Raw genomic sequence first — 13233 nt, 5'->3', positions numbered from 1 at the left:
GAATGAATGAATTAACCCTTTTTTGTTTTGTGTTTTTGTTTGTTTGTTTGTTTTTGTTTTTGTTTTTCGAGACAGGGTTTCTCTGTGTAGCCCAGGCTGCCCTGGAACTCACTCTGTAGACCAGGCTGGCCTCGAACTCAGAAATCCACCTGCCTCTGCCTCCCAAGTGTTGAGATTAAAGGCGTGTGCCACCAAGTCCGGCTTTTTAACAAACAGCTCTAACCTTTATTTTAACATTTAGGGTGGCCTTAGTTACTAAAACATTTCGTCTTCTAGTACAAAAGTTTAAATTCTTTAAAATTATATTTGCATAACAAACAAATAGACACTGAGACATTTTGAGTGATTTAAGTATGTCCATATTTATTGTAAGGCAACTAAACAGAATCAAAACATTGGCATAATTACTTGGAAATAAATATTAACTTTGTTTTATAAAGAAGAAGGTTTTCTTCCTACTTGCAAAATCAATCAGCACAGACACTGGATATTCTTAATGAATTTGAAACAAAAATGAAGGCATGAGCACACAGTCACTTAGAATTAGTACTTTATTGGTTAGCAAATATTTTACTTATAGAGCTAAGAGTTGTGTGTCTTCACAGTACAATTTGGATAAGTAGGCATAAATAAATTTCAATTAACATGCATCACCAGTTTGATGATTCTTCATGCCTAAACATATAGGCATCTTTCTATTTATAAATGGGCATCACACAAGTCAATGAAGATAGGGTCTTGGCCTCAAATTTGCAAAAATCAATCACTTTCTAAGCTGCCATTTCATGTACTTGAAAAAGCTGTTACCAGGAAGGATTTTTCTGCCCTTGGGTCTATCATTGGAACACATGTAAATATGTGGAGCATTTCAGATAAATTTTGAAGGAATATGTTTATGTTTTAAAATATGGCTTATATTAAAAGCTAAAGAGATTGCTCAAAAGGAAAGAGAACTTAATGTTCTGGCAGGGGAAGACAGTTTAACTTTCAGTACTCAGGTAAAAAGACCCAACACAAACTGTAACTTTAGCTCTAAGGCATTCAAAGACAGTCTCTGGTCATCATGATTAATTTGCCCTATGTGCACATAAACACACACACACACACCCACACACACACACACACACACACACACACACACACAAACACAAACACACAGAGAGAAATAAATATGAAAGGTTTTAAAATAATAAAATAGTATAGAGGTTACATTATGCACATACAATGTAATGGGTGGGTTTGGATGGTTTTAAATATGTTCTTATTTATATTTTTGTGGGTATGAATGTAGACTAGCATGCCTGAATGTGTACTCTATGTGTGGTTCCTGAATCCTGACTAGGATTCCAGGGAACAGGAGTTGCAGACTGTTTGAATCAACTTCTGTGTATGTCTGCACAAACAGTAAACTGAGTTTTAACTAAATCTCAATCATTTGATTTTACCTATAAAGAGTTGGCAGTTAGATGCTAGTGTGAAAGCCTTCTAGCTCATAGAGGCAGAGATAACATCCAGATGACCTTATTCCTCAGCCAGTATCCCAAAGGGAAAACAAACTCTCTTCCAAGCAGTCTCAAAAAACTCCTCAGACAAAAACCTGCTCACTTCTATTTTCTGTGAGTACCTGCATCCTCCTGACCTCCTGTTACTCTCTCTGATTTTTTTCCCATGTTTACTACCTGTTAAACAGTTGCTTGCTCCACCTGTTAACCCATGGTTGCCTTTACTTCATCCTGTTTACAATAATCAGAAAGCTCTCAGTTTAAAGGTATATGTGAGGGTTGAGCCATGCCACTGCTAGAAACAGTTTTGTTCTTGTTTTTCCAATAGATAACGTAATTTCAGTATGATCAAAGATACAACACTTACCATCTGGGCCAATTATCCAACTAAAGTTCCACTTTATGTAATGAAGGTTCTCTTCAGATGGCCTGAATAGATGGACTGAAGCAGACATGTAAGTTTCAGATTGTGTGAGAGGATTCTGAAAGAGCCCTCTACTATTACACTCCTTAGAAACATGGGAGCACTTAGCATTTTAAATGTTTCTCATAATTCCGAAACTTTATTTTTGTAGTCTTTAATATTAAATATATTAAAAACTGAAGTAGTATAAAATAGAGAGAAGGTATTACCCATCAATTTTTCACAATTTGTAAGTTATGAGCGCATAAATGAGTTCTAAAGTTTAGTACTGTGGAAAGCATGCGTGCCATGCCATCAGTAATTGTAAGAATACAGCATACATTTCAGTGGTAGACTAATGATGTTGCATGTACAGGGTCTGCTCTTTTTACACAGCTCCACAATAATTTTTTTCCTCCTCCTCTTGCTCCTCCTCCTTGTCTTCCTCCTCATCTTCTTCCTTCTTATTATCCCCCTCCCCTTCTTCCTCCTTCTTTTTCCTCCTCATCCTGTTCCTATTCATCCTTCTACTTCTACTAAATTTATATTGATAACATAATTACATGAAGATTTTAGATAGGTTAGGTGCCGTTGTTGTACAATGAAACTTATTTTACACTTTATGTGACTGTTAGATGATGGAAAATTGCCTATGCCACAGATAGGCAGCTTTGCCACAGATAGGCATTGGGTATCACTGTTCTAAGTAAGTTAATTTATTTAAAAAGGAAAAACAATATGATGTTTTCCCAAATTACTGTACCTAACAGGATATCATGTTTGATAAATCTACAAAATAGAGAAGTGTTTTAAATTATAAATACTGTTTGAGAATATGTTTACTATTTATGTTAGTTAATTTTAGTTCATTTGCTAAAATAAGAGCAGAAATAAGTTTATTTGAAAATATTTAACTATTACAGCAAACCCATAGTTTAAATTTTTCCTTTATGAAACTGATAACACTTATAACATATTTATATATGTTTTATCTACTTCTCTCCAAGTATAAACTTTCCTTGTAATTGATGAACACATTGTTTGACCATTTTATTTTCAATTCAACATTAAACATAAAAAAGGACATTAAGTAGATATACATCAGTAGGTTTTTATGTAACTAAGACTGCTTTGAGAATAGAAGAATGATTATATTTCTTCTGTTTATACTTTTTCTATGGTTAACTTTATTTTTCTAATATTCTCAGTTTTCAGCTTCCCATATCACTTCCTGGAACTTTTCTGAAATTCTAACTGGAAAGCGTTATTATATTCTCAAAACTAAGAAGCAAGTCAGTAGAGTATTTCCTGTCAATCCTGGTTTAGTCGTGAGGGATTTCTCCTGCTTATCTTCCTCCAGCCATCTGCTCTGTGCTTCAAACACTCTCCAGCACTCTCAATTGCTTCTAGACTTATGGATATTTTAAAAAGTTGTCACCCACTAGCACTACATAAAAAACAGTGACACATTCAAATACAAGAGTCTTCATATCAGGAACCCACACAGATTCCCAGAGATGCTGACATTCATAATTGCATAAGATTTTATTCTGACTCTCTCACTTATAAGCATTTATATTATTGCTTAGTGATCTCTCCTTCTGATTTTCTTTCTAATAAATATTCAGAGGAAAATGTCTGTGTCCACCCCTGTAAGAATAGAGTTACTATTGCTGAGATTATTAAAAAAAATGACCACAAGCACATTGGGATAGTGATTATTTGGCTTACACTGCCACATCTCAGTCTATCACTTAAGTTAGTAAAAACAAACTCAGGCAGGGCAGAAATCTGGAGACAGGAGTTTCAACAAAGACCATGGAGGGGGTTTCTTTGATTGCTGGGTCTGCATGGCTTGCTCAGAGAGCTTTCCTATAAGATCCAGCACCACCAGCAGAGGGGAAGCCCTACTCACAATGGACTCAGCCCTCCCACACCAAATAAGAAATTGTCCCACAATCTTCCTTATGCCCTATTCTTATGTATAGAGGGATTTTCTCAATTAAATGTTCCTTCTCTCTGATTATTCTACTTTGTATCAAGTTGACATAAAATTAGCAATAAAAAATCCTCCCTATATACTTCTACCACCGTATTTCAACTATTTGTATATACCTAATGTCTCTGTTTTACACATGCAGAGGTACAAACAAATTTAAGTTGGCAAACTTTCATGAAAACTCAAAAAATAAAGTAGCACACCTGAGGCATATATAAACATGCATATATATATGCATATATATGTATTGAGTCAATTATGACCATAATATGACCATATATATATGTTCATAATTGACTCATTGGGTTGCTTGATAAAGCATAGAAATAAGCACAGCATACTATATTTGAATTAAGAACATGCAGAGTAGGAAAATGGACATGTATATGAATTTTTAAATCTTTATTGTTTTAGGGACTGCAGTAACTTGTTTTTAATAAACATAAACAATTTGGGTTTGATATATTTTTATTAATACTGTTTAATTTGTATTATATAATTTTGTATTATGTATTATTTTTATAATATAACACTATAACTTTGTTATACTTTAAAATATTAATTACATAATTTCTTCCATTCCTTTGCTCTTCCTAAAACCTTCCCTATACTCTTCTTTGTTCTCTTTCAAGTTTATGATCTCTTTTTTCATTGATATTATATGCATATATAAGTATATTCTTATTTAAAACCTGTTCATTATGTTTAATGTTACACACACACACACACATACACATATATATATATATGTGTGTATGTATATATACACACATATATATATATATATGTGTATGTGTGTGTGTGTGTATCATGTCTGAGTATCTGGTATTGGATAACCAATTGGTGTTCACTTCTCCAAATATCACTGATTTCTAATAGTAATCTTTGAAAATACCCATTGTTTTCCAAAAATTATTAATTCTTTAAGAATTGCAGACACTAAAATTTTATTCTCTTCCAAATCAACTCCAAGATCCATATACAACCACCTCTGTTTATATCTGTTTGTTTGTTTTTCTTATCTATTGCCTAAAATTATTATATTTGTCCTTTATTTCCCAGCTAAATAGAGTGCTCACTGTTACTCTTCTATATGTTCATGGGTAATATGTTGTGATATCAATAAAGAGTAAATTTCATTTGCAAGCCAGATGATTTTGTTTTAATTTTTAACTATAGTATAGAACAAAGAACTAAAAGACAGGAAAAAACCAATAAATACATCGGCTTAACAAGTTCAATATATTGATTTATGTTCACAGCATAGTGCAACATAAAACCAAGGCAAAAATGATATATTACCAGTTCAAAAGATGTTTTGTCATTACCCAAAGATTTAAAAAAAAACATATATAGTGAGGATGATGGCAAGGCCCTCAAGAGAACACATACAGAATACATTCAGTACCAAGAAGTGGAAATTGTCCCTACTTAAAGTCTTCATCCCTACTGACCATTGTTCGGAAAGGTATTATGCATACTGTGAACACCAACTGTGGTAGTTTGAATAAGAATGGTCCCATAGGTTCATATATTTGAATTCTTAGTTGTCAGTGAGTGGCACTATATAAAATGAGAAGGTGTGACTGATGGATTAGATGTGGCCTCCTTACAGGAAATGCATCACTTGGGGTTGGTTGAGAGATTTTCTGAACAACAAGCAAGGCTCAGTAACTCTCTGCCTTTCCTATTCCCTTGAGGACCCAGATGTAAAGCTCTCAGCTCCTCTAGGGCCATGTCTACCTCTGTGCTACCATGTTTCCATCATGCAGATAACAGACAAAACTTCTTAAACTGCAAGGATGCCCCATTCAGATGGTTCTCTTTAGAAGAGTTGTTATCATGATATCTCTTCACAGAAATGGAATATTAAGACACTAACCCAGCTGTAAACCTTCAATCTCTAATGGTGTAGCTTGCAGACAGCAATTATTACAAAGCTTGTAGGAGTTTCCATCCAACATCTAGTTGGATTTAAGGCTCATTCTATGAGATAATATTTATCCTTGTCACTACTTGGGTTGTCAGGAAACTCAGACTAAATAGACCAAGGATTTAGGGGAAAACCAAACACTACTCTTCTGCTAGAGGAGAATAATAATAACATGACTCAATGACATTCTGTTATACTCATGTTTTTCCCTGCCACTATCAGAGAAACTACCTGCTGTAGCAGATGGAAATACATAATATCAAAGTCAGACATCATTATGAGTGAGAGTTGTTGAAACACTCAGTTCTAAATGGGATGTCTCCATCAATCCCTCCTCTCAAGTCTCAGAGAATACTGCAGAAGAGGAGGGGTGAAGATTCTGAGAGCCAGAGGAGATGGAGTACCCCTAAGAAACAGGACAAGGCCCTCTAAACAGAGCAGGACAGAAGCATCTATGAGAATGAACTCACAGAGGCTGTGGCAGCGCATGGAGGACCTGGATGTGTATGGGCCAAATTGAGACCCATGGTCAAAAGTGAAACACACTCTTCTGTCTAATCCAGAGGATACTTCTAAGTGATAATTACTTAAAAATGAGTTTTCCCCTCAATTGAGTCTCACAGGACATAAAAGCACTCTTAAATTCAAGTCCCACGCACAGCAGAAGCTAACACAAAATGACCTCAGTGGTATTTTGAATGTTCTTGTCAGAAATTTTTTAATAGTATTTTTTGCATATGTATTATGGTTTCTGCTTTCTACGTGTTTTTGATTGCTTTTTATGTGTCCCCCTTTTTTTGGTTGTTCATTTTTTTCCTATTCTGAATGGTTTGCTTTATTATTATTAATAATATCTCTATCAGTGTTAACAAAATATTAATTTTAATGCTTCAAATTTACCTGTAATAAATTATTTAACTAAGTAATTTAGTAATATCAATAAATTCAATATCAATATTAATAATTTAAATGTAATAATAATAATTTTGCCTGTTTATCTTCTTATGAGAGAAGAAGAGTATAGATATGGGTGAGTTGAGGAAGGACCAGGAAGGAGTTGTATGAGGGAAAAAATTAGAATATATTGTTAAAAAATTGTTTTCCATTAAAATAAAAAAGCAGAAGGCAGATTCAAAACATGTGCTACACATATAAAGAGAGCCCTCAAGAGAATAAATAAAAGTAGCTAAGAAATATCTCAAACATGTTATTTGTTTAGAAATTGGGGAAACACAAATTAACCCATATTTTAATATTTTCTTAGTGAAATGGCTAAGATTAAAAGAAAGTTAACAAATGCTGTAAAGGCTTTGAGGAAAAGAAAACTTGAATTTATTGTTCTTGGGATTTCAGCTCATTCCGCCACTCTGAAAAAAATCAGTGTGAAAAACTTTCAAAACCTAAAAATAAATTCACCATATGATCAAGCTATAGCACTCCTACGAATATGCCCAGAGTACTGGGCATTCTGGGCCACAGACACTTGCTTCTTCAGTCATGTTTACTGCTGCTCTATCCACAGTTGCTAGGAAATGCAAACAACTTAAACATCCTTCAACTGTTGAATGGTTTAAAAAAACATGGTACATATACACTAGGGGATATGATTCGCTCCTAAAAAAACTGAAATCATGGATTTTGCAGGTACATGGATGCAATTTGAAAAGATAATTGGGTGATGTAATCTACATTAACAAATGAAAAATATGGCATGTTCTCTCTGGTCTGTGTTCCTAAACTCAAATATTCACTTCTACAACTGGAATTAAGGTTTGTTCAGCAAGAAAGAAATTATGCCATGGTACAGTAAACCAAGTCAACTGTTGTCATCTTAAAGGGTCATGTGTCTTAGGGGGTAAACCTACAACTACCATTTTACCTGTTTCTTAACTGCATTCTATGCATATAATCCTTAAATCCAAGACAAATGCAGCTGTCTCCTGCAGTAGGAGGAGAACATTACAGAAAACAACAATGGATCAAAAGTTAGAGAATAGGAGACTGTGTGGTGTCCCATCTAGACAGATGAATCAACAGTAGTACATCTGCACCAAAATGATTAATTAAGATGTGAAAGCAGGGGCAGGAAGAAAGCAAGAGCCAGAAAACAGGAGCTTCCTGTAAAATTGTGTCTTGAGGATGTATAGGGAAAATATCTTCATAAACTCTTGACAATATCAACTCTTAAGGAGGACCTTAAAAAGAACAATACCATTAGACACATATTTGGAAGTGTGTGTGTGTATATGTGTGTGTGTGTGTGTGTGTGTGTGTGTGTGTGTGTGTTTGTGTGTGTATGTGTGTTTGTTGGTTTTAACAATTAATGAAAAACTAATCAATGAACTTTAAATAGAGCCAGAGGGTACAGAAGAAAAATTGGCAGGAGGAAAGGCAAGGATGGAAAATTATAATTATATTCTTATCTAGAAAATTAAAATTAATAAAAAGATAATATTGTCTAGTGAGCAATATTTTCAATGTCATCTCCTGTGTGTGTTGAAGGACAGAATATGATAATGTTAAACAAAACCCTTTTACCAATTTTCTGTAACTTTTTTACCCGATGACCAGCTTCCTCCTTTTCTTGTTCATTCTTCAAACCCAGCTTGCTTTGCAGCTGAATTCTCAACAGTTTAAGAGAACCACACACTCTGAAAACGGATTTTGCACAGAATTCATTTTCCCTTCTTCTAAACTTTAGAATCAAAACCTAACAGCTTTTGCAGAGCACTAACATAACTTATCACTCCACCATCCTCAGCTTCTATAAGAAGGCATTATTTCTCCCTTGTTCTCAAGGCAAGCCCAATAGCTATTTCTGTCTCCTCAACGTACCACATCCATCTCCTTTTCCCCAACAGCAGTGTACCATGCTCAGTGCTTCTTGCCTCACTGACTGCCATAATGTCTTAGATATTTTATCTGCTTTGGTACCAAATACTTTCAAGAAGAGTTATTTCTGTTAAAATGTAATTGTGCTTATGTTTTCCCTTTGAAGTATTATTCATTTAGCAAATTGCATACCTAATCACACTAAAAATTCTCTAGGGTAAAACTGCATGCCATTTATCCATTCTTTTACGCACCTCTCTTGCTAACCTCATCTGAAGCTGGTTCCTACCTTCCGCTGGGCACAGAGTCCTATCAATGATCTTTAGCTTTTTACTTTATGAGCTGTCATTAAGCTAGTAGTGAAAAATTACAAAACTATATTTAGAAAAAAAATCACGATTGTACATGTATTAAGTTAGATGTTTCGAAAATGGAACAAAACAAACAATTTATCTTATTTATTAAGAGATGAGTGATAGAAAAGTCAAAAATGATTTGCTTAAAACTCTGAATTTATAACTAAGATTATCAAATATTCCAAATTTTTCGAAAAAGTATGTACAAAAAATTCTTTTCAGAATTAAAGCATTATGAACTCAATAATATATACATTGTTAACCATTTAGAAATAATTTCATTTATTTTGCAATAGAGGGAAGTAAATAATTGTACTGTAAAATGCACACCAGGAAGTCTCTGTGTTTTGTGCCTATTTGTTTTCTTCATGCTGGAATTTTTCTCGCTTGAACATTCACAAGTTGTGTGGGTGCTGTGAGTTGCTAGTGAAAATGCTTTGTCATGTTGAGAAGATGGTTCTACTTGGTTATCTCACGTGATCTCTACCCCTTATTCCTCAACATCTCTATGTTATGGATCCCAGAGAGTATTTGATTCATGTTTACTTTAGGGCTGAACTTTCTGAAATCTCTTATTGTACACACCTTAACCAGTGGTGTCTCTGTGTTGATCATTATCAACTACACATAGGAGATTCTCAATTGAGGGTTCATATATGCATCAAACTATGTTTTTGTTTTTGATTTTTTCAAGACAGGGTTTCTCTGTTGGCCCTGGCTGTCCTGGAACTCACTCTGTAGACCAGGCTGGCATCGAACTCAGAAATCTGCTTGCCTCTGCCTCCTGAATGCTGGGATTAAAGGCGAGCGCCACCATGCCCAGTTTAACCTATGGTTATAAGCATATTGTGTTAAGAAGTTAGTTTAACACTATGTTCTTATAACCATATACTAGCAATAGGTTCTCCCTTGGGACCAATTTCCTGTCTAATCATAAATTGTAATGTTTTTTATTTCTTACCAATTTAATGCACTTTGGAATATATCTATTTAATGTAATTGTTCTGATTCAAAAAAATGTGGGATCAAAATTTATCTATTTTTTCCTAACAAGACAATCATTTTCATATATCAAAAGTTTCAGTCACTTCAAAGAATACATGCTAGAAATATTTCAGACAATACAAACTGGGTACTTGTTCTCTCTCTCTCTCTCTCTCTCTCTCTCTCTCTCTCTCTCTCTCTCTCTCTTTGTCACACATAGACACTCACATACACATGTACTAACACAGATTCACATGAATATATATTTGAACAGTAATTCTATAGTTAATATATTTCAAAACTATAAACCAAGACATAGAATTTATAACTAGAAATACATGTATTTAATGCATTGCTTATTTTGTGATTAGTCCCTTAAGAAATAAAATAGACTCTGTAATAGAAAAATGTAAATAAAAATTAGTTACTGATGAATGCTCTGAAATTTCTCTTTAAGACAAGAGCTAATTTCTAATTAAATTCTCTTGAAGAAAGCATGTTTTACAATGGTAAAACAATACTGAGATTTGCAAGCTGTTAATTATGCAGAGGCCTCTGAGAGGTGGGGATACGATCTTTGGGGGTGGGGGCACAGAAAAGCATTGTTGAACAAATTCTTGGTTTTCTGTTGACAATAAAACCAGACTCTGTTCTTCCTGTTCACCACCAAAACAAATGTCATGTTAAAGTGTTATTTAAATACACTAAATAACAAAATGACTATGGAAAAATATATTTACAACTAGAACAGCTATTGTTTCAAATTATATATATATATATATATATATATATATATATCTGATATGATATTCTAAAAGCATAGCAAAATTGGTGTAAATGTAACATAAGTTACTGCTATAAAGTAAGTTAAAAAATACATGCCATATGTGCCATATGTGATAGATTTATATTTAAATTTAAGTACTTAATAAGCATGTAATAATATCTATTATATCAAGTACACATAAACAGTTTATGTAAAATTTCACCAAGTTTGTAGCTTTGGCAATTCTTACTCTAACAGACTTTCAAATCATAATAAAACCTAAGCCCAAATATCAACATGATATTTATTTTACTGTCATTGTCTCATGACCTTGGGAGAGTAAGTAGCCATTTAATAAACTTCATGAAAAAAAATGCTAATGTGAACAGAGATGGCAGAAAAACACCCTCACATAATGATGTGGTCACTTGATCTTTATTATCTGATATATTTCCGAGCTCAGTTTCCAATACTGCCTTTTCTTTACTTCAGCAGAGTCTTCCTTTTGATTCTTTGTCCAGTACCAAGCAAGTCTGTGGAAGAACAAAGCACTGGACCACAGAGGGTTGGCAGAATTCTTATTCAGTCATTTTCTGCTGTTTCTGGCAGACCGTGAATTTCTAACTCTGGCTTTGTTACTTGCCTTCCTTCTGACCCTCTTTGTCCTTGATCTTCTTTCTGAAAATAGTGCCCTTAGCCGATGATTGCCACTATTTTCTGAGAACTTTATCACAACTATATACATGTTTTCCAAATTGTGCATGCTCTACGATTTGTCTCTGACTTGTTTGTAACATTTCCTATGTTGAGGATAGACAGTCCCTGCATCTGCTTTTGCCAGTCCAATAATCATTAGTTTCCTGCCATGAACCTTAATATCTTTGTTTCAGAAAGTATTATTGCATAGGACATGTGCCTCAGTAGAAGAGGGAGCAAAGACTATTACAACAAAAGTAGTTTGAATAAAATAGAGCATAAAAATAGGTAATTATTTTACTAGTGCATCAAAAATTTAGTGTTCTATTGATAAGTGGCCCTTCTTGATGCAACAAAATATTAAAACTACATCATATTTCAGAAGCTTGACATTTATTTATGGCACACCAATTTTACATACACACATATGTATAGATATACAAGTGTGTATATGTGTGTGTTTCACAAAGCCTTACACTAAATGTTCATCATATTTTTGTCATCTAAACAGCACAAAACATGAAGCTAGCAATTGCCTAACATCATAAATTTTATTCATTTTAAAATGTGTTTTTTTCTACCAGATTCAACTAGAGCAAGAAAGATTTAATAACCTCAGTGGTAGTTTTTCTTTATAATCAAGTAGATAACCTCCTCTGTTCCTGGCATGGTACTGAGTGTCTTGATAACTATCCTTCCTTGATATTTTGTATATCCTGAAAGCAATTTGTCTATAATACAGAGTAGATGATTCCAGACAGTAGTTTCAGTAGATAAAAGGACAATTAGACTAACTGGGAAATACTCAATGTTTTGTGGTTGTTGTTGTTGTTGGTTGCTGTTTTGGGTTTGTTGTTGTTGTTGTTGTTGTTATCATTCTAGATTTGGGTACAGAATCAAAGATTTAAATGAAAACCCAAAAGGTTGTATCAACTCTCCTACAGTCTGTAACAATGGGCAGCATACTCGTCTCCTATATTGACAGCATCATTCCAATTGCAATGCTGGTTTAGAGTTAGAAAATCGACAGATCATCTTGGAAAGGAAACATGTCCTAGAAGTTAAAATAGATTATTACCAAGAAATCTTAAATTAGCAGGAGGTTCTAGGAGTTCCTTGTTGGAATACAGATGTCATCTCTTGAAAGTCCACACTTTTGTATTTATAAGTGAGATACTTAGAGGACTTCTGGATTTTCATGCCAGCCTTCACTTAATCTACAGTTACTACTCTGACATCTTAGGCAAGTACATTGTAGTTTTACAATAGGTTCCGAGGATCCAGATTATTTCCTCTGGCTTTAAACTTTATAGCCAGATAGACTGCTTCTTGGAGCTCTTGAGATGGAAAAAGATGCTCTCTTCTTCTAAGATATCTTTCACTCTGTGATTGGTGGTCATAATTCGGTGCTGGAAACTTGTAGTGATTTCACATTTGCTCACAGATCCTGAGAAGGTCATGAGAAATATAAGAATTCAGTCAGAACATGCCACTGAGGTAAGTTTGGTTGGAACAGAAGCCAATTATAAGCCTATATGTAATTCACAGAGAATCCCTATTTTTTTCAAAGCACCACCCAGAAACTCTGGTAGGAGCCTTCACAATGATCCTGGAGAATTGCATCAGCTTCTTGATATGTTTTCAGGTGTACATTACCTATGCCTTAAAATGACTTGGTGGTGGTAGCTGTGGTTTTTATTAATTCTTTAAAATTTTTCATACAAGATTTTTTTTTTCATTTTTGCATGCACACATTTTCTGG

The 13233-nt window shown here is 34.1% G+C and overlaps 1 long non-coding RNA gene across 1 annotated transcript in view; it reads left to right on the top strand.

The window, feature by feature from the left end:
• The window catches only part of Gm41243, a 34104-nt gene extending 32157 nt beyond the window's left edge, over window positions 1-1947 (top strand). Inside the window, exon 4 of the long non-coding RNA XR_874947.1 lies at window positions 1831-1947. This is a non-coding gene — a long non-coding RNA (predicted gene, 41243). The remainder of the gene's footprint in view (window positions 1-1830) is intronic.
• The last annotated feature ends 11286 nt before the right edge of the window (window positions 1948-13233 follow it).

The sequence above is a fragment of the Mus musculus genome, chromosome 14 (genome assembly GCF_000001635.26).
Source record: "Mus musculus strain C57BL/6J chromosome 14, GRCm38.p6 C57BL/6J".
Lineage (NCBI taxonomy): Eukaryota > Metazoa > Chordata > Mammalia > Rodentia > Muridae > Mus > Mus musculus.
This window is presented reverse-complemented; position numbering and strand designations above follow the sequence as displayed.